This window comes from Hemiscyllium ocellatum, chromosome 25 (genome assembly GCF_020745735.1).
Source record: "Hemiscyllium ocellatum isolate sHemOce1 chromosome 25, sHemOce1.pat.X.cur, whole genome shotgun sequence".
Lineage (NCBI taxonomy): Eukaryota > Metazoa > Chordata > Chondrichthyes > Orectolobiformes > Hemiscylliidae > Hemiscyllium > Hemiscyllium ocellatum.
In genome coordinates, this window is record NC_083425.1 from 32,018,171 (window position 1) to 32,044,377 (window position 26,207).

Sequence of the window (26,207 nt, forward strand, 5' to 3'; positions counted from 1 at the left end):
ACCATCTCCCAAGTGATTATCATTATTCAATGTTTCACAAGCCATGTCTATTTTTTAAGAGAAAGTGAGGACTGCAGATGCTGGAGAGTCAGAGTTGAAAAGTGTGGTACTGGAAAAGTACAGCAGGTCAGGCAGCATCTGAGTAGCAGGAGAGTCGACGTTTCAGAATTCCTGTTGAAGGGCTTATGCTCTCCTGTTCCTCAGATGCTGCCTGACCTTTTGTGCTTTTCCGGCACCACACTTTTCGAGATCTACTTATTGGCCAACTTCTAACACAGAGTGCACTACTTGGCTGGTTTTAAGCAGTGCCGGCTCATTTTATTTGGTGCTAGCTACTCATGTTATTGGTTGGATGCCTAAGTGGAGGATTACTTTAAAAAAGAAGGCAACACAACGTTACCAAACTTTGAATAAATGGCTGCAAGTCCCTTTGTCCACTTTTCAGGGTATTACATTTTGCCCTATAGTCTTGAACTCTGTGTTTGCGAAAAAATTGACAATAAATAAATAAATGATTTCTTACTCAATTGGTACTTGTGTAAACTAGTGTGAACTAACAAGGAAAATATAATCCTGCATGTGATTAATATATTTTCAAGCTCAGAGGTGTTAACATCTGAGGCAGTTAAGCTTTAGGAGCCCCATGCAGATATGGGATATTTCAATTTTCCAGTATATGTACTTCCAGCATTGCTATGCCAAAGTAGAAGATTTAATCCCATGAGATCAGCTGTGACTTTATTAAATGACAGAGTAGGCTCGAGGGGACAAATGGCCTACTCCTATTCCTAACATGTATTTTTATATGTTTGTGTGTATTTTTATATGTAGTAAAATCTTTTAACAGTCAATATGGAATTCAAAGTCTTCCTCAAAGATTCTGAGAATTGCTGTAATACTATAAATGGGAAGCTTCTCAGACATTTTACAATCTTTTTCTAATTCATCACAAGCTGAACATTTTAGTTGAATTAAACTATTTCCATTCAATTGCATTATTTTCTGGTTAGTTATTCACGGCCCTATAACTATTTCAATATTGTTTTATTGCACATAGAAGTGAAACAAAGTTAAGGAGAATAATTAAACTATCAAATATAAATCCTTTTATATGAAAAAGATTAGAATGATAACGTTGAAAAGAAAAATAAAATATTTAATGTAAGATTAGCATTTATTGGTGTGAATAAAATTAGATTACAAGTGATTCAGAAGAGAAGCATAATACAAATATAATACTTTTAGTATCTTTTTTCTTCATTATTAATTTACATGTCTAACAATAGAATGACATCTAATGTATTATCTTTGTTTTTATTCCAATTCTCTTGATAGAATGGAAGATAAAATGGAAATCCCAGTGCAGAACATCTCCTAGCAACCTAGACACACAGCAGTCCTCAAGTAGTTGAAGAATATTTTTCGTGGTATTTGACTGCATAAACAAACATATTCAAAATTATATGTTTAATACTCATAGTTCTTTCTCTTTAGGGATTTTATTTTGATTTAATATTTTGAATAGTATGCTCTATTCTGTTTGCTGTTCTGAAAATTATTACACAGCAATGAATTTCAACTAAATATATTTTTGCATTCTAGTGAGTACAGACCAATATTTTAATGTTGTATTCCAAAGAGTTTTAAAAATTATTTTGTTTTATTTTTCAGGATTCAGAAGTTTATCAATTATGTTTTCATAGATGGCAAAAACTTTAATTTTGAAATAATAAACCCTTTGTTGATTCAATACGGTAAAAAGAAGGCTCTTTTCAAGCAAACTAAAAGTAATTTCCAGAAATGGTAAGGAATTTATTATTCAAGATAATCTTTTGGCTTTTGCTTCACATTATTTGCCAGGTAATAAATTAAACTGGCAGTGGAACGATAAAAAGTTGTTCATCCAATTTGATTTCCTAACATTTGCATAGTCAATCAAATAGTCTGAAGATAAATTATGGTCTGGACTTAGCAGTAAAAATAATGGTGAAGCTCTCAATGTTCACTATTATGATGGTGTAAATCAAAAAGCAACTTCCGGTGATCACACACTGCAGCTAAATACAGAAATCAGGAAGCTGCTATTTTCCACACTGGTATCTTGCCAAGACAATCACCATTAGAATGCATGGAACTGCATAAGGTTGTTATCCTCTAAACCCATCAGAAAAAGTTAAAACTTGTCCACTGCAGTGTAATTGGAATTTCAAAGGCATGATCAGTTTTTATTGTTGCCAACCACATTTATAAATGTGAAGTCTTCATTCCTACAGGTTTTGATTTTGTATGAGATTTTAAAAACCCTAGTCTTTGTTTATCTCTGACATCTCCATCTCTTAGTCCCATCTTTCTTTCTCTCTCTGCATATTTTCTTTTCTGTACATGATTCAGTTTCGAATTAACTATTCCAATTCACGCTTCCTGATTTAGATTCTGCTCATTAAGAATTAGTCAGTCATGTTGGTTAAGGATATACAATTGCTTCCCCAGTTTGCACACATTCTAAATCCCCAGTAGGGGGTATTGCACTGAAATGAATTTGTAATTTCTGGCTGAATTTTACCAGAAATGATCTATTCCTATTTGTGCCAATTTTGGTGAGTTTCATGGAGGGTTTTTCTCTGTAAGCCCTTACGTATTTTCTCATGCTATGGTCCACAACTCATCTCATTAGCTGTGCAAATACTTCTACAGGTAACTTCCTTCTCATGAGAAGTGGAAATTCTTGCTGCTGCTGGGACCTTGCCTGCTGCTGGTGCCATTTTAAAGCCCAGCTGTGCACAAAGTCAAGTGCTGTCAGCCAGACTTTGCCCTTCAAAGTACGTGTAATGAGAGAGGAACTAAACAAAAATCTCTGAGGACACGTAAGTGGCATAGCTGACACTTCATTGCACACACAAGTGCCCATTTGTAAATGTATTGCTACGTAAGAATGAAATAACACAGGTTACTCATTCTTAGTGCCATCCCATTTTAGAACATTGTATAAGGGATGCTGAATGTCCCCTATAACCAGTAAAACCTAACATCTTGCCATTGTTTAATGTGGAGAAGTGAAGACTGCAGATGCTGGAGATCAGAGTCGAAGAGTGGCACTGGAAAAGCACAGCAGGTGAGGCAGCATCCGAGGAGCAGGAGAATTCACATTTCAGGCATAAGCCCTTCATCATTAAGATGAAGTTTCCTGATGAAGGGCTTATGACTGAAACATCGATTCTCCTGCTTCTTGGATGCTGCCTGACTGGCTGTACTTTTCCATTGTTTAACGTGGGATCATTACATGCTGGAAAGCCTTCACACTTTTGAAAAGGTTTGTTATTATTCAGCAAAACCAAAAGCAAAGTAAAAATAAACAAAAGTTGCAATTTCTTCTGAGAACAGACAGGCATGCTTTGAGCAGTAACAAATCTACAATTGCTGAGTGATCACTGCCCCCATCTATTGGAACCAAGTGACAATTAAGTCCAGATTCGCTTGTTGAGCTTGATGCTGCAGTGCCCTATCATGCTGAAGATGATGTTCCTCCAGCTCAATGCCCTCATCTTCCTGCACAAAGGTTTCTGCCGCTCTCCTAGCTCTTCAGCGTTCATCATACCACCTCTTTGTTTGCTTCAGCTGTGAAGACCATCAAAGAATTCATATACATTCTCTCTAAACTATACTGCAAGGCAGCCCCAGACCAGAGCCTCATCTTCAGCAAAGCTATTGTCTACAACATCCTGGTGCTTGTAGAAGAATGAACACCTTTGTATCTGTGCTTAGCCTCAGTCAATGTGTTATGTAATGAACTCATCATCTATTTTGCAGAAAGTAGGCCACACTTCCCAGTAAAATTCTTATAAGCCCCTTGATGATCTATCATAGTCCTTCATAAAGTGGAATATGGAGGCCTCTGTTCAGAAATGCCTCTACATGGACCATTGATATAAGGACCTTATTGCAACATATGCAGCATAAGTCACGTCCCACAAATACCACATGCACTGTATGATTATTGAATACTTGTCCCACCATGTCTTACATTACTAAAAGAAAGGCAGCATTGCATCTCAGAACATGTTGGTGAATGTATATAGTTATATTGGATTATCTTTGTAAATTGTGGTCGATCGTACTTCTTTTAAGGTAATCTGTGATTACTTCTGCTTCTCAGAGATGATTACCTTCAGTCTGTAATGATCACAGACTGTAATGGTGAAGATTGCTTGTGGCCAGATTTGTATCCCACATATTTGGACATGGCAAACATCTCACATGAAGGACCTCACACTACTCACAAGCATATTCAGATATCAAAACAAAAACTCTGTCTACCCACTCTGGGTGTGGCTGCAGCCATTTTTCATTTCCAGTGCAATTTACGAATTATGTAAGTATGAAAGGTATCACAGGTCACAGTTGGTACCGTACTGACAGTTGCAGGTGCAGCCTTTTAAGCAAAGGGTTCCCCAAACTTCTACATTCCTTTCTTCCCTAGATATCCTGTGCTGTCTATCCATACTAAACTTTAACGTGTTTCTCCAAACCTCTTTGAATTATGACTTCATTTCCCAGCATTACTTCCTGAAGCCTAGCCCTACACTTAGACGTGTCAGCCATTGTGCTGAACCACCCTCCAGTGTTGAAACCAGAATGTGTGTGACCACTGATCTCCCCTCCTGCAGTAACCCTGACCCCCAGTGCAATATTGTCACAGACCCTTATATGTTGAATTCCCTCAACCCCCACACAATTATTGTCCCCTCAGCATCCCGACATGCAGCCTCCAATCCCCACAACAAACTTCCCAATTTTAATACCGCAGCGGTGGACACTAATAGTCCCCTTTAATTTTATTGAGTTGACCCCTGAAGGATTGAAGATTTTCCCACCCCGAGCTGACTTGACTAAGAGATCCCACTGAAGAGCGATTGGACCTTTACGTGATCTCTGTGTAACTCCCTTACTGACTTTCCAATCCTCTCTGCATTGGTTGCACTGATTCTGTAACAATATAGACCCCTGTCCCTGACTGCCCTAAGTGCCCTACTCATCCCATTTATGCCCTTGCATTAATATCAGATGATGCCATTGACTTACTGTGTTAGGATCCCCTCACTGAAGGCTGTTCCTCCAGGCTTGACTGAGGACTTTGAGATATAGTCATTTGGCTGAAGCACATGCAACATGTTTCCTGCATAGGCTGCTGGCACATGATGCAGGTGTGAGCTTCACATAGCAAAGTGCCATACAACAAAACCCACTTCCTCGACGGATGTCTGCTGACAACCATGACAAGCTGCTTGGCTTTGTGTCTGTGTTCAGAAACACAGAAATAGAGTCATAGAGATGTACAGCATGGAAACAGACCCTTCAGTCCAACTTGTCCATGCCGACCAGATATCCCAACCCAATCTAGTCCCACCTGCCAGCACCTGGCCCATAACCCTCCAAACCCTTCTTATACATATAGCCACCCAGATGTCTTTTAAATGTTTCAATTGTACTAGCCTCCACCACTTCCTCTGGCAACTCATTCCATACATGTACCACCCTCTGTGTGAAAACGTTGCCACTTAGGTCTCTTTTATATCTCCCCCCCCACCCTAAACCTATGTATTCTCGAGCATAGGACTCCCCCACCTCAGGTAAAAGACTTTGTCTGTTTATCCTATCCATGCCCCTCATATAAACCTCTATAAGGTCAACCCTCAGCCTTCGATGCTCCAGGGAAAACAGCCCGAGCATGTTCAGCCTCTCCCTATAGCTCAAATCCTCCAACCCTGGCAACATCCTTATAAATCTTTTCTGAAAACCCTTTCAAGTTTCACAATATCTTTCCGATAGGAAGGAGACCAGAATTGCGTGCAATATTCCAACAGTGGCCTAACCAATGTCCTGTACAGCCACAGCATGACCTCCCAACTCCTGTACTCAATATTTTGACCAATAAAGGAAAGCATACGCCTTCTTCACTATCCTATCTACCTGCAACTCAATTTTCAAGGAGCTATGAACCTGCACTCTAAGGTCTCTTTATTCAGCAACACTCCCTAGGACCTTACCATTAAGTGTATAAGTTCTGCCAAGATTTGCTTTCTCAAAATGCAGCACCTCACATTAATCTAAATTAAACTCCATCTGCCACTTCTCAGCCCATTAGCCCATCTGATCAAGATCCCATTGTAATCTAACCCTTTAAGCTGTGGCTGAGTGGGCAAAGCATAAAAAAGCAAGGGAAGGCAAAGATATTGTTGGCACCCAAATACTTGCTAAGAAGGCATGTGAAGAGCCCTGAGATGCATACTGGTCAAAACCTTGAGCTGGGTGCTTTTCCCTGCGTGCAAAATGTCTTGGCAGCAGCATTAAGTATTTCACCTGGGTCAGAGATGTGCATGAGGGTGCAGTGAGGCTGGTACATGTCTAATGCCAGCTTTTGTGTGTGGGAGGTGCATGCAGTCACTACCCATGGAATGTGTCCTGAGATGTTGAGGATGGCTGTACAACATGGAGGCACAAGCTGCAAGCTGGAATTGTCAGGTATCTGTTCTGACTTTCTCGATGAAAATTATAACTGTTTAGTTTTCTATTGAACAGTGGCATGGTGGTACAGTGGTTAGCACTGCTGCCTTACAGCACCAGGGGCCTGAGTTCGATTCCAGCCTTGGGCGACTTGTGTGTGGAGTTTGTACATTCTCCCTGTGTCTGCGTGGGTTTCCTCCAGGTGCTCCAGTTTCCTCCCACAATCAAAAGATGTGCAGGTTAGGTGAATTGGCCATGCTAAATTGCCCATAGAGTTCAGGGATATGTGGGTTAGGCAGATTAGTCAGGAGTAAATGTAGAGTAATGGGGAATGGGTTTGAGTGGGATACTCTTCAGAGGGTCGGTGTGGACTTGTTGGGCCAAAAGGCCTGTTTCCACACTGTTGTGATTACATGGATTTTATGAGCCCAAGGGACAACAAAAATCTGCATATCAATGAGGCAGAGTTTGCTAATAATGGAATGCTAACACATGTAAATAGGACTCTTGCCACCTACTGGCAAGATTCTCATCTCGCTGCTCAAAACTTGATTGGAGAATCGGATTTTTTTTTCTCAATGTTGAGAATCTCATTTTTGCTTCACAACATTTTCCCAATTAACTCGCCAATGGCCATGTGAGTCAGAAAAGATTTACAAGGATGGTGCCAGGGTTGGAGGATTTGAGCTATGGGGAGAAGCTGAACAGGCTGGGACTGTTTTCCCTGACGTGTCGGAGGCTGAGATGTGACCTTATAGAGGTTTACAAAATTGTGAGGGGCGTGGATAGGGTAAATAGACAAGGTCTTTTCCTTGGGGTCAGGAGTCCAGAACTAGAGTGCATAGGTTTAGGGTGAGAGGAGAAAGATATAAAAGAGACTTACAGGGCAATGTTTTCACACACAGGGTGGTATGTGTATGGAATGAGCTTCCAGAGGATGTGGTGGAGGCTGGTACAATTGCAACATTTAAAAGACATCTGAATGGGTATATGAATAGGAAGGGTTTGGAGGGTTAGGGGCTGGGCGCTGGCAGGTGGGACAAGATTGGGTTGGGATATCTGGTCGGCATGGATGGGTTGGACGGAAGGGTCTGTTTCCATGCTGTACATCTCTATGACTCTATGTCATTAAGGGGCTGGAAAGATTCTGTCCCACATTTTCCAGTGCAGAAAAACCAGAGAAAATATGGAGGCAGTAAAATCCATTTATTGTTGTTCATAAAATCCAGGCATTGTGTTTGGATATTTTGAATTTAACAGCCATATTAACTTGTCAATTTGTCTTTATGAGAACACAGGAAAGACCTGACAAAGGGGGTCCCTTTGATCACCAGCTAAATTATTTTTTGGTAATGAAATTAGAAAATGCTGGACAAGATTAGCGGCTCTGGCAGCGTCTGTGGAAAGAGAAACAGAGTTAATGTTTCAAGTCAAAAAAATCTTTGGAACTTAACTGTGTTTTGGTGTTTGCATGGAAGTTCCATCAATCAGACACTCTTCCTTTGATAATCTGCTTTGGGAACTATTGAAATGATTCGCTCTCTTTTTCTACAGAGCCTTGAGGAAGTTACATGTGGTCACCAGAATGCTGAGCAGAATGCAGCATACCAGACTCACCAACAATTGAAGTAGAGTCCACTTTCGAACCCACACCTGGGCACTCAGCTATACCCTTAAGACTTGTATCTCAAGTCAGCAATCGCTTGATAAGAGAGCTCAGAGAATTTCCATGACCTTTCTCCGGGTCTGGGACTACCAAAAGAAAAACAGCAGCTGCCCAGTGATGCATGATGGAGCCACTGTTAGTATGAGACTGACTTTTTTTCCCAGCACAGAAGAAACTGTGTACTATCCAAATTAATAAAACTGATTATTATTCATTATTAGCACTGAGGGTTTGTACTCTTTAATTGCATAGCACTGTAATTTCCGGGTTGAGATATACAATTTGCAAAATTTCTAACATCTAGACATTCAACCTCATTGTAAATGAAATTAGAGCTATCATTTCATGTCTGCCTTATACACTGTACATTAATAGTCTTAATATTTATTTGGAGAATACAATATATGCAAATACAATTATTTAGATTATGTACATCTATAATGAAAGGATGTGGATTATTCCACAATTCCAGACTTTGTTTGCAGGGTATTAACTGGCAAAGTGCACAGTGGAGAAATAATTGTGTTAGGTGTCCCTCCTACCCCAAAATTACTTGGTATATATTTCTAGAACACTTCTAACACTAACACTTCTATTGAACATTTGTAATCTGCTATTGTGTGTAATGGTCTGTAGTATCTCAAAATTACAAAAGGACTCAAACCTATTTCAGAGGTTTGGTTTAAGGGAAGCACTAAATATCACAGCTTTTTAATTCAAATCTCTCAGAAAATCTTCAGGGGAAAAAAAACCTAACATCTAATTCAGTGGATAATAATTGTAGGTCTCAGTATACATTGTGGATGCTTAAACTGTAATAACTGTCCCAGTAATAGCTATCTCCTCTCCACCCAATGGCACAAATCACTGACGTCCTTGTCAAATTTCCAAAATTGTGCATAACATTATGAACAGATTCTTCACTGCTGCTTTGCTAGTCGGTATGTGGAACAGATTACAGGACTAAAAGATGCTGGGTTTGAAAATACATACTGTATGACCAAGGAGCAAGACTATTTTAATTTGTGGAACTCTATATTAGGCTGGAAAGTAAATGCAACATGCTTTGTAATGTAAAAGAGATAAACAATGATGAATATCAGTCTTCAAAGACACACACAGGTGATTTGGCACCTATTTTCAAAGCATGTAAAGGTCTGGGAAAATAATTTTGATATGTTAATAGCAAAAAGAAAGCAAACTAATGAATTGATTAGTTGAAGGAATACCAAAAGAAAACTTTTAGACAGTGTAACTGTTCTTGTCAACTACTAACTATTTAGCAAAATAAATGAAGTATATTTATATACCAGTGCTATAAAGAAGCTAACTTCTCTGGTAATGTTACTGACAGCAGACCTGTCACACGACGGTGTATTTGACCCAATGAACAAATTATCAAATGTTCAAAGCGAATGGATTCACATATTACAAAGCTGAAAACTTTAATTGTAAAATGAAACTTCTCGACAGATTGACTTTAAAATGAACATGGAATAAATGTATATTGTATTCAAGCGTTGTATTTACTGTAGATTGGTGAATCATCATAGATGATGACTTAAGACTATGATAGCAAATTTTTAAGATTCATATAACTCCCGGTCTGACTGTCTTATCACATGTGAGTAGATATGTAGCAATGGTTACTGTCCCCATGGTCTGATGCAGAGGGAGAGAAACCCTCTTCTATGACCTGCTGTCATGGTCCAATAATTTTTATTCATTGATCTCTTCATCTATTTTCATTAAGGTCACTACTCAACATCACTAATTCAAGATTAACCCTGAGTCTGGCCCTATATGTTAAATTGGCTCTTTTTCATTAATTTTTTTCATTCAGCTTTCTACGATAATTTAAGGTGATGTGATCCGAAGAAAACATGCAGTTAACTATCTATTTTGCCATTTTTACTTTTTTTAACTAACCATAGCAGACGACAAGTAAAATTTAATGAAATTATGGATAGCGTGGTGACATTTTAGTATGCTGTGCTCCAAATTGAACAGAGGAAAAGATGATTGCCTTGACTTTCAACTGAGGTATCAACTGGAGAAAATACCAAGAAAATTACTGTTTCTTCAAAGTAAAAATAATTGCTCCATTTAATTTATCTGCTCTTTTCCAGCCTTTTGACCAGGGACAACATAAAAGAAATAAAGGATAAAGGGCCTTGCATTATTGTGGAAACATTTTTTGTAACAAAATAACTACTTCAACTAAACAATGAACATAAAAAATGTGACTAACATTTCAGATGGAATTAGTTCCAACTAGAATTCATTACAATGGCAAACTTTCTTTCTAGTGGTCTCTTAATTAATGACTTAAGATTATTGAGGGGTTGTGTCATTTGTGAAGGAAGAGTAGATGCAAAAGACTTGTGAACTTTTCTTTTAAAAGAGTTGTGGGGCTCGGCTCAAAACATAACATTCTTCATCACTGCACCACCTAAGTTATTTTTCAAAGAATCAAGACAGTAGGAAAAGATTCTCGAGAACTGAAATTACAACAGCTATAGATGGATCTGATTTTAGTTTTGTTTAGCCACCTGGCTTGGAAGTTCAGTTTAAAGTTTTATTGGTTTTGAAGATGAGAGCAGCTGCGTTATGATATGTATTACATTTTGCAAATGAGGTTGCTATTACTGAAACTCAGGGCAGAGTTTTCCATTCTCTTGAGCCATGTGAGCAACTGCAAGGAAGTTGGGAAAATATAGCAAGAATGCAAAGACTATAATTTTGAGGTTGACAATATGTTTCCTGATTTCCCTCTTAGCGTTTCAATACAAATTAAGAATATCACAATTAAGTAGCATGCATTTGCATCTCATTATTAGCCCACCTCACTTAATTTGTGTGCCAATTTCAATTATCATCTCTATCTCCAAGTGGCAATTCCCAACCTACAAGTCAGAGCAGGTACTCTGCTATTTGCTTGTTCAGGCTTTCATCCAACTCTGTATTCATCACAATGACCCTGCATCTTCCAGTGATTCCATCGTTCTCCAACCTTCATACATGCATGTTGGCAATGTCAAACCAACAATCTCACCAGGTAATCATGTCTGTTCTCTGTCCAGTTCTCGTGTAACTGCAACCTTTCAGCAATTCAATTTGCTTTCTTCCCATGTCAACTACGTAAATATAATCAGATGCTAATTTAGAAGTGTCATTTGTGTAGAAGATTTTTAAACACATGCTGTTGCTATCACTGGAGGATAATGCTTCAGAGCTGCCACATTTGTACATTGAACTGTAAGTGTGCAAGGGCATGTTCAAGGGTGCCTTCTTTTAAGGGCATTGGTATCACAGGTGGCCTCCTGCCAGAATTCCACTTCTACAATGTTGTGTGAATAATTTAGTTGTAGAACATATATTTAGATAGGATTACGTGCCTCATAGCTCCTTATTGAGGCAAGACATTGATTTTCTTGCAAAGCCTCCGTGGCATACTGTTACAAGGCATAACATGATATTTAATTGTGACTGATGTGAGGACTCAGGTGTATTGTTGTTGAAATGGTGTTCTCTTTCTGACATTCTCCATAAATTGACTGTTCATACATCTGACATGGACACTACCGTAGCTTGAGGGGGGGAGTACGGCATGGCTTTGGTGGGAGTGGGGAGGAGGGGAGCAATGTGATCCCACATCCACAGGTCTTGCTATCATTTTCTACAGATTACAGAAACACAATACAGGCACAGATCAAGTATGTCTCAAGCCATCATCACTGAATGTATTGTCTGCTGGACATGATTCGCCAACGGAAGGACTGGTAGCCAACTCATTGCAGTGGCTATCAAGGTTACATCTGTCCTGAATTTTTAAGCCAGTGGCTTAATTCAAGAAACAATTGGTTTCTGTGTGACATTTCCTAATCCTTAACGCACAAAAGCATCCAAGATATCATCGATACCATTTTCTCCAGACCATAGCTGTTCATTTCATTGTCCGGAGATAAAGAGAGTCAAGCAGCACAGGCACTGGGATTTTCAATAACCTCTGACATAGCATGATAGACTGCACCCAAGTTGCTTTGAGGGCACCCTATTGTCAACCTGCAGAGTTTCATCAACAGAAAAGGCTTCCACTCCATCAATATTCAGGTTATTATAGGTGACCATCGATGTCAGATTTTAAAAATCTTTGCTCGGTATCATGAGAGCTATCATGGTGGGTACTTAGCAGAGAGGTAATGGGTTCCTGCCTCCTTCCTAGGTCCTCGGGACATAAAGGGATGGTTGCTGATGCTGTCCTTCCAAAAATGGTTTACAGTACCATTCCAAGAACCTCAGCTGATGTAGAATGACTATATGACATTTCCATCTGAGTATCTAACTATTTGTATGTATGATACTTTCAGGTGATCCCATATTCAAGCACTGACACATTACAGCACCAACTGACCATTAACAAGAAAGCATCAGTCAGTATGATTGGGTACAAATATTGTATTGTACTGAAACTTCAGTCCGTATATGATATCCAAATGCTGTGCATCTCATGATGCACATAAGGCTGAATGGCATCCTGAGCACCTTTGTTTGACAGAGCCATCATTGATTATCCTTCAATGTTTCAAATTGTGCATAGACTGCTAAATTGTCCTGAGATGTTTGAGCATCCTGTAGGACAACACTTAACCTGGGAAAGCCAGTGCTTGGTTCAACTTTACTCAGCAGATTAGTATGTTTTGAGGAAGAGTGGTCATGTGAATTATCTTGTATCCCTCCCAATTCTGAACGGCAGTGCACTTCTTTGGAAAGCTGGCTGATAGAATGAACATTTCCTCTGAGAGATGTGTGGAATCATGACTGATTCCATCCTCTCAATGGTGAGGTGGTCAGGCCTTAGCACAATCCCTCTACATTACCTTCAATGTGTTCCATATTAAAATGCAATGCCTGGCTATTGTCATCAAACTCACAGTTCAAAGATCCATGATACTTGGAGGTAAATGCAGTCAGGAGTCTATGAGAGGTATGCAATGCTTGACCATTATAACTTATTTCATTCATAGGAGTGTGAAGTGGCTGGTCATCTCTCACATGGTAAGGATTACAGATGCTAAAGATCAGAGTTGAAAAGTGTGGTGCTGGAAAAACACAGCCAGTCAGGCAGTATCCGAGGAGCAGGAGAGTCCACATTTCCAGCATGAGTTCCTGATGAAGAGCTTATGCCTGAAACATCGACTTCCTGCTCCTCGGATGCTGCCTGACTAGCTGTGCTTATCCATCTCTCACATGGCTGCAACTTCACAGAATGGCAGAATTGTTGTGCTGCAGAAGGAAGCTATTCAGCATATCATAACTGCAATGGCTGTCTGAGCATTTTAACTTAATGTTAATCTTCTGCCTTTTCCCCATAACCCTGTATTCATCTAATGCCCTTTTGAATGCCTTGATTGAACCTGCCAGCTATGCCACTTTCAGGCACTGCCCTAACCTGGTCCAACAGTGACTAAGACATTGGAGCAGACATCTTGGCTTGCCAGTACATGTACATTTACAAAAGCGCAACGTTGTCCAGAATAATTGTCACCCATGCCGTTTATGTGCCCTGAGATTCCTTTCCCTCCCACTACACTGAATTGCAGTCCTGACCTCCGTGACTAGGGAGAAAGGAGGCTCTTTATAGTTTCCCTTCTTAGTCTGGAAGACTGGAGCAGTCATGCCTGGGGGCATTTGGATCTGAAGGGCACAGAGAGTGTCCTGCTCAGATGCAGACTTCTCTCTCTCCGGCTTGAACATCTGCAGGCTTTGGTATCAGAGGCATGCACCTCTGATGGAGGAGCCAAGCACCTTTGTTAAATCCTGAGTGGAGGCTTCTGGGGTACCTGAATGTGGCCTCTCCTCCCTATGAGTTGGCCCAACCTTGATCCCAGAGAAGAAGGAGTACCTGGAGAGAGGTTGAGTTTCCTCATTACCTTCTCACTTTGCCATTAATCCTGAGCAGATATGGCTACAAATATTGAGTGCAGGTCTGTGTGAAGAAATGGCAGAAACTGAACAAGCTGGACCTGGTTTTCATTCAGTCTCCAAAATCTTCATGGCAACCGGCAAATGCATGCATCCAGAAATCAATACTATGAAGTTGGTGGACTCCTTTATCTTTTGATTCAGTTTACTAACTGTCTGCTGTTCCTTTGCCAGTCTGTGCAATTTGGCAAAGTCATTAATAGCTGGGAATTGCTTCCTCCCCTTGACTGAGCAGGTGCCTGGTCTCTGACAGTCTTCTGACTGCCTCAGTTTACTGACAGGTGCTGGTAGATGGGATGGTGGAGTGGAAGGCAGTGCTGTATCCTGCTGACTGGCAGAAGAAGTCATAACAGACCTAACCAGCCTGGACCCAGATTTCGTGGAGGGTGTAGGCAAAAGCCTAGCTGATACATCCTCTGAGAGTTCAGTTACATCCTTCTCAGACTTGTAAATGGAGCTACAAGTCTCCACCACGGGCTGACGCTTGGTAGGGGTTCTTTGGGTACCACTGATGCTTGTACTAGGGAGGAGAATGAATTAGTTGAGTAAGAAGGATAAAAGATTGTACAGGCTAATGGATGAGTTCATGTGAGTGATAATGGGTAAGTACAGCAGCACAGCATAAAGAAGCTTCTGAGTTGGTTGCCCATTGAGATCTCCCTATTCCCAGATTAGTTGTGTGTTATTTTTCAGCCAAATCCAGGATTTTTTCTCACCTGCCATAAAAAAAAATGCTTAAATCTGCCACTCCCTCACTAGTTTGGCCCTCTCAGCCTGGCTACCAGTCATGTTTCCTGCAGTAAAACAAAAGGAAGTTTTGAGAATGATGGAAGTTGATGGACGAGGAATTTGTAGTGCATGAGCAGGAGAGCTGACGAGGTGTGCCCAGTGAGTGACTATGAAGTGCAGTGGACCAGAATGGTCAGTAGTTTGGGAGTATGAGGTGAGAGACAGTGGTGGAGTGGGCATGCTGCACACAATAGAGAAAGTTATGGTTGATGAGCCTTGGTGAGAGGCATGTGCAATGGCAGATTTAGACCAAGCGGTGGCCAAGTGAGATTGAGGTGGTGGGCAGAAGACGGTGGGACGTATCCTGCAGAGTGCAGATAATCATTGACCTTCTTTGTGCACTACTAGGCATTGTGTTTCACCCAGGTCATTGCACTGACACGGGTCAACATCTGGGGCTAGGCTGGCTAGCTCTCCAATACCAGTCAGCAGGATATAACACTGCCAGCCACTCCACCATCCCATTTACCAGCACCTCCAAGATCCTGGTCAGTAAACTGAGGAACTAACCTCTCTTTCCAGGCCATGTCCTGAATGTAGATGCTTGAGCACCACAGTGTGAAGGGCAGTTCCTTGCTTGCAGTTTGTGAAGTTTTGTGCAGTTGGGTTTTAAATATGAAGCTAATAGCATATATACACAGGTCGGTCCAGGCAATGCCAAGTACTTCTACTTGTCCTGCTGTGTGATTCCATTAGGTGGGCATCATTGAGCCCAACTGCATAAGTAATAAGGTGAAGAGCATAAATTTGCATGAGAAATGTCACTATGAGTCATGGTGTCCAGTCATCATGAATTTCACTGGAAAAATACTTTGCCTGAAAATAGAATGATATAGCCAAGGATACCAGCTATCAAATAAAATGAATTATTCTCACGTAGTAAGCCCAGCACCATGTCTATAGGAGAATTCCACCACATAAACTCAAGACATTGATATATTAAATTTAGCTCCTTCCATGTTCCCATTTAAATAAACAGACAGCTAATGAGAGAAGGTAACATCCTCACCTGTAATGCTGTTTCAAGTGGGAATGCACTGGAATGAAGAATAAGACTCAAGAATAATTTAAATTGAAGAAAGTAAAATTGTAATAGACAACTTAGATTTTGAAGCATGTGAGCTAATTAATGGTAACTTCAACAAAATAAATAGTGCAGCTATTTATAAATAGCCAACTCCTGTGTGAATAGGCAGTGGAGGAAAATGTCTGAAGAGAACTGTCGTCTTGCAAACCACATTTATTGCTTCTCCTAGATTCCTGTGGAATTGGATTGCAAATAAAAAAAAGCAGTGCTCTTCAAAATACAGCATGCACTAAACCACTCCATATACATGAATTGTCTTGGGTGAGCCAAGAAATGAGGTACAGTGCATATTGTTTGAGCCTGAGGTGAATTTGACAAAGGCTGCTCACTATAGGTTGCAGGGCTATTAAACTTGATGTGAAATAAAGTGGTTGGAGAGACTGCAGCCCTTAGAGAATTGCAATTCCATCTTACAGCAAACCTAGTCATTACAGGAATTGTCACAAATAACCTGAAACTAATTAAAAAATGTAATGTAGGCCCATGATGCTATAAATGTATTTAATATTTTTACTTTATTATATTTATGAAATTGAACATTTATTTACAAGTGACTCTTCAGAATACCCCAGCCTGAAGATTAAATTACTATAAAATCATTTAATTTTGTTGAGGTAAGTGTTGTTTAATTTGATATTTTCTAGTTAATTGTAGAAAGGGGACATTCTAATCTAACCAAATTAGAAACTAAACCAAATATATCAACAAATGTAGTTCATAGGAGAGGCTGAATGGAAAACCACATTTCAGACAAAAAGCTTCACATATTGATCCATCTTTATTTGAGGACATTTTGCAATAGAACAACTTCCTCTGTTCATTGTTTTCTGTTATACTTTTGCTTTTTCACTATCTCAATGTAGTGTTGCAGCATTTGAATGCATTTTTCCATATGTTAAAAATAAAACATTAATCCTAACATTGGCAGAATTAAATATTGTATTTCTTCCTTGTGTTAAAGATAGTTTTTAACCATGTTAACTTGGTATTACGTATTCCACTGATTTAGACCATCAAAAATATTATGTGAAATAGGATCATTCAGTGTCTAATTGTAAAAATTAGTTGCCTACACAGGAGCTGTGAAGTAAGCACTAGGTAAGATAAACTGTTCTTCAGTGTTGGATTACACTTCACATATAAGGACTGTTTAGATTTCTTGCCTAGTGTCACTTTGATTAATGCTGCTTTCCTTCAGATGACCTTGAGGTCACATAAATACTGAAAAACCTATCTTACTCATCGTGACGCTAACATGAAAATCATTCTCTAATTTACTTTGTAAAAAGACTGGGGAAAATTCTGTTTGGGTCCATTGGTTATACATTTAATCAAAATGGCATATGCTCTGCAGTAAATAGTGAAAGGACAAAAGTATGAAGTTGGAGTCATTTTTGGTGTATATTGTAAACTTCCTGAGCGTTGTGAAGACAAGATAATATTTTGTTGAATCAGATTGAAATTCTGCATAGGACACAAGCCATAATGTAAAATAGATCACAAAACCAATCTTGATTGACACTGTCTGACATATTTTTGAATCAGTGCAAAACATTGTTTCAGTTTGTAAAGAATACGTTTAGTTGCTTTGCAATTTACACAACATTTTAGTATTTTGTATTCTGGCAGGGATAAATAGCACATCAGACGATTGTATAAAACTGAATATTTTCCATTATTGTCAATCAATACTGTTAGCATATAGTCTGTTAATGGTTGTCAAGATCCATATATTACAATTTCAACAAAAAATTTACTATGCATTTGGTGGGAAGTTGTACTGTTACCAATTCAGAATTCACAGAAAATGTGAACACAAGATTAGATATTAAGCACTGTGTTCTATTCAGTCAGGCAAATGTCCTGCTATTTATATTCATTCGTTTGTGTGTGCTGCGTCTGAAGGCAGCTCCTTGACTCCTTGTCTGCTAATGTTTCTTTCTGATTGGTGTTTTGGTTGTTTTTTTCTTTGTGGTGGTTCGCTCTAGGCTTCCACTGTTATGGACATAATGAGGGAGCAGGAACCAAGTCTATCTCACCAGATGGAATTCAATCTCATGCTGTTGATTTTAATCTGATCCTCATGCAAACCAACTGATTTGAAGCTGAGAAGGATCTACATGGTAATCTGCAGTTTGATCACACACACACACACACACACACACGCATTTAGAGTCTTAGAGATGTACAGCATGCAAACAGACCCAACATGTACATGCCGACCAGAGATCCCAAATTAATCTATTCCCATTTGCCAGCATTTGGTTCATACCCCTCTAAACCCTTCTTATTCATATACCCATCCAGATGCCTTTTAAATATTCTAATTGTACCAGCCTCTACCACTTCCTCTGGCATTCCATTTCCTGTGAGACTGCCTTACTGGTGAATGCATTGCGATGCTACTTTGTCAGTGGAACAGTGCACTGCACTCTCTTTTCAGGTGCATTATAAAACAAAATACAATAAAACATGGAAGGAGAAATAGCCATTTACTTGATCAAGTTCATTCCTTCCAAGAAACATTAATTTAACTATCTTGGTTTCCAGCCATTCTGTTTAAAATTAAAAGAGAAATTTCTGTATAAATATTCTTTGATCTGTAAAGGTAATCAAGTAAACTTCAGCTTACTTATCTGTTACTACATCTATATAATTCAAATCTGGCTTCTGCTTTTGAGAGATAACTTTCGTTTACCTTCCGAGCTACAGAATATATACAGCTACAAATGTATAATCTCAAACCATATTGGTCACAGTTATCTTCTTTCATATTTCTATACAGGAATGTATCCATCTGTTTTTGAGGAAATTAATCAATCTTCTGTCTCATTTTTTATTGAGAGTTCATTCTACATATTCATTGCTGTATGCATTTAAAAAAAAACTTGTATGTTATCTGACATTTCAGAGTCCAAAGTTTGCTGTGGCAATGATGGAGAAATTTTCAGGCTTAAATTATGTTACTGCACTAAAACTTACGATAACTTTGGAAGACATTAAGTCTGTATAATAGCATGGAAATCCAAAAATGACTGTGAGTGATGCTATTCTTCTCCAAATGGTACACTGTAAGGTTATGCCCAGAGAAGAAACCCTGAGCAATCAGTTAAGTGTCAAAAACTTCCATTTTTACACCACTAATATTGTAAAAACACTTACATATCACACCATGTTGAATGAGATGTAGGCTGGGTATTTTGCAATGCACTAAGTTTATAAATATTACTAACTACTCTTACTAGTCCTGACAAGTTACTTTAATATTTGTAGAATATCAAGTTTATTCAATATTAAAACAATTCCAAATATTTTACATTTTTAAAGTTTGTTCATCAGATTTTAGCTTTTACTCTAATTGATCAGAATCAGTTATATCATTACATAAAATTTTAAATTCAAAGTGAAGGAAAATCAGGGCTTTCTGTTTTGTTAACTTCAACATGGCTAGCTGTTTACTCCACTATCATTACTGCTGGACTCCTAGAAATCCCCATCACGTGGCACTGGATTTAAATTTTCTTTTGGAAAGGAGAAATCTGCGGCATAGAAATTAGCAGATCTTTGTGATCAGCTTTTCACAACCTCAATGGGGAACACCACTGCTTTGATACTAACCATAAAATCCACACCATTGATTTGAAATTCATGCACTCACAAGTTCAGGTGAACTACCCCATATTTTTGCATCAGCTACGCTTTGCATTTTAAGGAATAGAGTTCTTCTTGACTCAATGCCTCATTTGCATCATTATCCATGTTGTTCTTTTCTCAAATTCCTCTAATGCATTTTGAAGATAAAACATCCAAAAATATTCCCAGATGTGACCCCACAGCGAAATAGTCAATATTAGTATAATTATTTATCATTGTAATACATCTTACTGTTCAGTTAGCTTTGTTCATACAGCTTCTACATTCATGTGAAACATGCAGTGTATAATCTGTACTCAGCTTCAAATCACTTTATTCCTTACCACAAGTTGATGTAGTCAGTGCCAGTGTTGACTTTGTTGCACACAAGATTGATTTTAAAAGCAGCATTACATCACATCATCAATAAATATTCTTCTAAGAGCATTGATAACCTTTGTAACATAGTTTAACCTGTTTGTCACCAATTTTGGTACAATTATCATTTGCTATGTATAAGCTATCAGGGATGAAGGGAAACAATATTCATTCTAGTTGACAAGATGTGTTGAAAATATTATTGGACATTACAATTTATGTTATCTTTCTTGCGTACACAGCAAAACCCGAAAATAGAATGACAACTGAATATTTAGTAGTTTTCTAAAAAGATGCACAGAGTAATAGCTGATGATTCTTGAATTAAGCATTATTGCACAATAAAATAAAACTAACATTAATACCTTCATTTTAATAAAATTGCCCAGGGAAATTTTTTTTATCTGCATTTCATTGTCTTTCGTTGCCATGCATTAATGATAAACTATGGACTCTGACTATGTGAGACTTTCCATGGGTAATTTTAAGAAGATTATGTTATTATACTAAATCAATGCTATATAAAAATACAATACTGTGCATTGTGAATTAAAGACACAAAGATTAACTCAGCCATAGGTATTTGTTTCAGAGGTTAATTATATTTAAAATGCACTCTGGGTATGCAGTTGCATGAAAACAATTACAGGCACTTTGCTTAGATTTGATTCATAAATTTCCTTGCCTATTCAATTCTGGTTAGTTTCTATTTTATGAAAATTAATTGGAGCTAATCAGTGAGTGTGACCTGCAGTGTTTCAAGGGAAGTTTGATTTTCTGACCAAAGCAGAGGGAAGGAGAACGCTACTTATTGTAGCCACAAAATAATTCATTTAACCTCAGCTTATTATGAGTTTTATATATACTCCACCAACTGTCAAGTTTCAGAAGTGAATACAACATTCACTCTTTTATGTCGGTCTCTTGTGATCATTTTCTGAAGGCTGAAAATACCTGTATCATAATCTATAAGTTGTTGCAACAAAGCTAGTAGCCAACTGTAGATGTGACAATGTGAATTGTGAGTGTAAGTGATTTCAAAAGATTGTTTCCAACCTAAATATTGGTAAAAGATCACAGATTTGTGTTGTATCACTTTTCCTGTCCTAAAAAATGAGATCTCAGACTTTAATGTCACACTTCGATGAGTTCAAATTTCATGTTTATCTAACAGCATAACAATGGGCAGTGAGTGTGTGAATCACGATTGAGCAAAATCACGTACGCTCAACTAAGTCTTTGGCATTGTATAAATCTTGAAGAAGGGCTTACGCCCAAAACGTCAATTCTCCTGTTCCTTTGATGCTGCCTGACCTACCGAGCTTTTCCAGCAACACATTTTAAAGCATTCCCAGGTACATGTAAAAAACTATGTGGAACTTTTAGAAGGAAATGAAGATTTTTGCCAAATGCTTATCCCACAATAAATATGACTAAAAATCATTGATCCAGTCTTTATCAGAAAGCTGCATATAGGAGCTCACGTACAAATGGACTGCTGTGCTTCCAGTGACAAAATATCAAAAGTGCTTCATTCGCGAAGGAAAATCTTGTAATGTCCTGAGAACATAGAACAGCTATATAACTCCAAATCAATGAGCTGAATCAAACCTGACGACAGATCGTATTGTTATTCTCTGGCTTACTGCGTTGTGGAGGCTTAGCGCCAGCTCTCAGACACCTCCTCCTATCTTCCCTGGACCATAGCTGTACCATTGAGCATCAGCCATTGTGTCAATGACTATTACAAATCTCATTTCATCTGGAGATCTCCCTGAGACATCCTCCCAGCTCATAGTCTCCTAATCCTATACAACCCGCTTCTACCTTGTCCCCAAAATCCATAAACATTGTTTCTGCCTGTTATTGCCCCACTAAACTTATTTATTTCGACCTTGACTCTATCTTTCTATCCTTCTCCAGTCCCCTCCCCATATATACATATCCATGTATATATGTATGGATATCTATACATATATGGCATCATCTTATATCAGTTTCAGAATTTCCAGTTCCCAGGCTCCAGCAACTTTCTCTTCACCACATGTCCACCCCCCCATGAGGATGGTCTGAGCGCTCTCTGCTTCTCCCTGGAAAGAAGGCATGAACCATCCCCATCCACTCACCCTCCTCCACCTGGCCAAGCTCATCCTCACTCTGAACAACTTTTCCTTTAACTCCTCTCATTTTCTTCAGGTCAAAGGTATACTATTGGTACTGTTCCTCCCACAACAACAATAGAGACATCCTCACATCGCCTCACCAGCCTCTGTATCCAAAGGATTGTAAGCTACTACATCTGTTACCTTCAATGGAATGCCACCACCTGACACATATTCCCCTGCCCTCTCGTCAGCATTTCACAGGGTCCATTCTCTTCTAACATCTCCTCACAACCTTCCCTGCAATCTGTGAGTTTCCTTCCTCACTATCCAAGGCCCCAGACACATTTTCCAGGTGAAGCAGTAGTCACCTGTCATAGAGTCAGAGAGATATACAACTCCGAAACAGACCCTTCGGACAACTTGTCCATGCTGACCAGATATCCTAATCTAATCTAGCCCCATTTGCCAGTACTTGGCCCATCTCCCTCCATACCCTTCCTATTCATATACCCATCCAGATGCCTTTTAAATGTTGTAATTTTACCGGCCTCCATCACTTCGTCTGGCAGCTCATTCCATACATGCACGACCCTCTGTGTGAAATAGTTGCCCCTTAGATCCCTTTAAAATCTTTCCCCACTCACTCTAAACCTATGACCTCAGTTCTGGATTCCCCTACCCCAGGGAAAAGACTTTGTCTATTTACCCTATCCATGCCCCTCATGAATTTATAAACCACTATAAGGTCACCCTTCAGCCTCTGATGCTCCAGGGAAAACAGTCACAACCTCCTCAACCTCTCCCTATAGCTCAAATCCTCCAACCCTGGCAACATCCTTGTAAATATTTTATGAACCCCTTAAAATTTTGTAACATCTTTCCGATAGGAGGAAGACCAGAATTGCACAGAATATTCCAAAAATGGCCTAACTAATGTCCTTAATTTAATCACTGTATTCACAGTGTGCTCTCCCCTACACTGGCGAGATTGGGTGACTGCTTTGCAGAACATCTGTGCTCTGTTTGCAAAAATGACCTCGAGCTTCCTGTTGCCTGCCACTTCAGCACACCACTGTGTTCCCACATTATGTTTCTGTCTCAGTCCTGCTGCAATGTTCCAGCAAGTCTCTGGAAGCTCAAATAATAGAATCACATTTTCAGTTTGGGAATCCGGCAGCCTCTAGGACTTAACATTGAGTTCAATAACTTTAGAGCCTAATTCCATCCTTCTGTTTTTTTACTCAACTCCATACCCTGTCCTGTTATGACTTGGGTTGCTTTTAGCACAGTTATCCAGTTACTCCACAGCCCATTTTCACATTATGTGTCTTGCATTAAGTACAGCTAGCCCCTGTTCCCACTGGTAGATGTTATTATTTCTTATTCAGCTTTACTTCTTTCCATTATTTCCTTGTTTACTTACCCCTTTCATATCTCACTCTGTCTCTGAGCTGCAGAGTCAGACCTGTTGAGTTTTCCAACAATTTCTATGTTTGTTTCAGATCTTCAGCATCTTTGTTTTATAGTACTAATTTGACTTGGCCTCTCTGTTTCCAATTCTGGCATCTCACCTCCTTCCTTCCCCTGCACCTGCATCAGCCGTAACAATCCCAGCCTATCCCAGGCACTCAATCTCACTCAATCCCCTCTCTTTATCTCATTGCAGAAGAAAACTGCCCAAGTAGGGCTTCTTGTCCCAGCAACCAAGTAAGATTTGTTGTCAAGTACTATGTGGCTCTCCCATTAGCATCTTTGTGAACTGATTTTTAACATGTCTAAGGTTCAATGCCAATTTGACAACTCATTATTTCTCTTGACTCCTGCAGCATTCACATGAAGTGATCAGCCTCTCAGGGCATCATCTGCTCATTCACTTCTGAGGAATAAGTTGTAGATCCCTCAGAGGAAGTACCAAGAAGATTGTCTCCTGCAGCCTCCACCAGATCTGTTAGTGACACTTTGGAGAGTATGTTAGCTAGATCAGAGTCAAGAGTACATTGATGTGAATACATTCATGCAGCTGGCTGAGGAACGAATGCCCCGGGTCACTGAACTCAGAATTGCCAGAGGCCAGGCACCTGCTCAGTCCCATATAGGAGAGTATCCAGTCAGAACTTCATTCAAAAGCATAGACACACATAGGAATAGCAGGCTGTTTGTGAGGGAGACTCAGGAAATTGGGTCGTAGGTTGGAAGAGTCGCCGATATTATCTGTATCATGCTGGCTCTGGCATGCTAGCGTCTGGCTATCTCCATGGACAGCTTGAAAACTGCCATGGCAAACCAGATACAGTACACTCAGTGTCTGCTGGATATGTGCAGAGACCGGCACTGCACTGGTGTTCAGCATCAAAGGTACCACAACCGGAGCTGAGGGACTGAGCTCTCACTCCAGATGCCCCTTCCTCACAAGGAGACAGGATGCTGCCAGTCAGCACCCAGCAAAAGGAGGAATCACATACAGGCACCCTCCACCCCGTCCCCACAGAAGTCACTTTTCAGGACATTCCAGAGATGCTCCAAGACCTTCATCTCCACTCAGCCTGCAGTGCCCAATCTTGCGAGGTTCAAACCGAGGAGGGTGAGCCTGCAGTTAACAAGGGCATTGTCAGCATGTCTGCGCTCTGAAGGCACAAAGATCCATGGAGGTCACAAACGCTCCAAGTACCGCAGGTTCCTCTATAGCACTCCCGTCACCCCAGCTGCCAAAACTGGGAATGTGTGGAGATGTAGTGGGAGGAAAAGAAAACATTCTGAGGGCACATAGGTAGCAAGGGTGGAGTTTAATTGTGAATGCATCATCACATTTTAAAATATTTGTTCACTTTTCATTATCAGTTCTGTGAGTCATTATCATTGTAGCTGCAGCTACAAAAAGGAAAGTAGTGAGATCAGCCATTCTTAGTGCCACATAATGTTCAAACCCAGTTTGACTGATAGCTATCCTTTCCACTGCGCCCAAACACTGTCATGGTTGAATGAGAATGTTGTGAATGCTTTCATCGTTATGTAACCTTAACATTTGTTAAACAACAGGGAAAGCATAAAAAGATCAAACCAATAAGTTGCCTTTGCAGTTGCTATGAGTCAAGGGATGCTGGACTCTGCAGCATCACAACATTTACAGTCAATGAAAGATGATCAGTCTTCAGCAGAGTCAACAGGGAGTATAGTCAGTCAGAGATTGCCGCCACAGTGAGTCAAAAGATATTCTGATTCTAGTCCAGGGGCTGTCCATGGTCAGTTAGGCACTTGGTCTTATCAGAGTCTGGGAATCTATATCCTTGCAATCCAGGGATTGGGTCACATACAGTCCTGCAGGTCAATGCAACCAATCCAGGAGTTGCAGGTCAGTCGGATGAGCAACTGTGGAGACATCAGTCTGGGATGGGGGCAAATCTTTCTGCAACAAAGAGGGGAAATGAGTATTGTGCAGTTGGAATGACAGTGCAGCTGCATGAACAGGAGAACTGATGAAATGTCTCCGTGAGTCAGAAGCAGACAGGAAAGGTTAATAATTTGGGAGAATGGCACCCAGATCCCACCCGCATAACCCTGCATGGTGTCTTTACCATGACTAATCCGCCTAGCTTGTACATCTCTGGACAGTACGAGGCAACTTGGCATGACCAATTGACCTAACCTGCACAACTTTGAACCATAGGAGGAAACTGGACCACCCAGCAGAAACCAACACAGAAGCTGCTGAGTTGAAATACTGCATTCAGTAATAAGGATCAACCTTGCATCAACCTTGATGAAAAGTCTGAGAGTTGAGAGTGAGTGAGGGCCGGTGAGCGTAAAATACAGAGAGAAAATGTTGGCACTTAAATTTGCCGATCAAAAGATCCTTGCCCTTCTCTTTGAACTACTGGCATCCCGCTTCTCCCAAGCCTAGTACTGCATTAAGTGGCTGTCTGAGTCCAGGCCAGCTGGTTTTGGTGATGTGACATCTTGTGGTGGTCAGATGGTCAGGTGCTTCTCCAACACCCAGTCCCTAGATTCCTGTCCAAGTGCAGGATACAGGCTTCCTTTCTATGTCATATTGATCCAGAACCAAAGT

The 26,207-nt window shown here is 39.9% G+C and overlaps 1 long non-coding RNA gene across 2 annotated transcripts in view; it reads left to right on the forward strand.

Annotated features, from left to right (window-relative positions):
- LOC132827808 (uncharacterized) overlaps positions 1–8,375 on the forward strand; it is a 54,356-nt gene extending 45,981 nt beyond the window's left edge. The window contains exons 3-5 of one of the 2 annotated variants that reach the window (XR_009646044.1): positions 1,336–1,427; positions 1,672–1,803; positions 8,056–8,375. This is a non-coding gene — a long non-coding RNA (uncharacterized LOC132827808). The remainder of the gene's footprint in view (positions 1–1,335; positions 1,428–1,671; positions 1,804–8,055) is intronic. The other variant, XR_009646045.1, reaches the window with a different exon arrangement.
- The last annotated feature ends 17,832 nt before the right edge of the window (positions 8,376–26,207 follow it).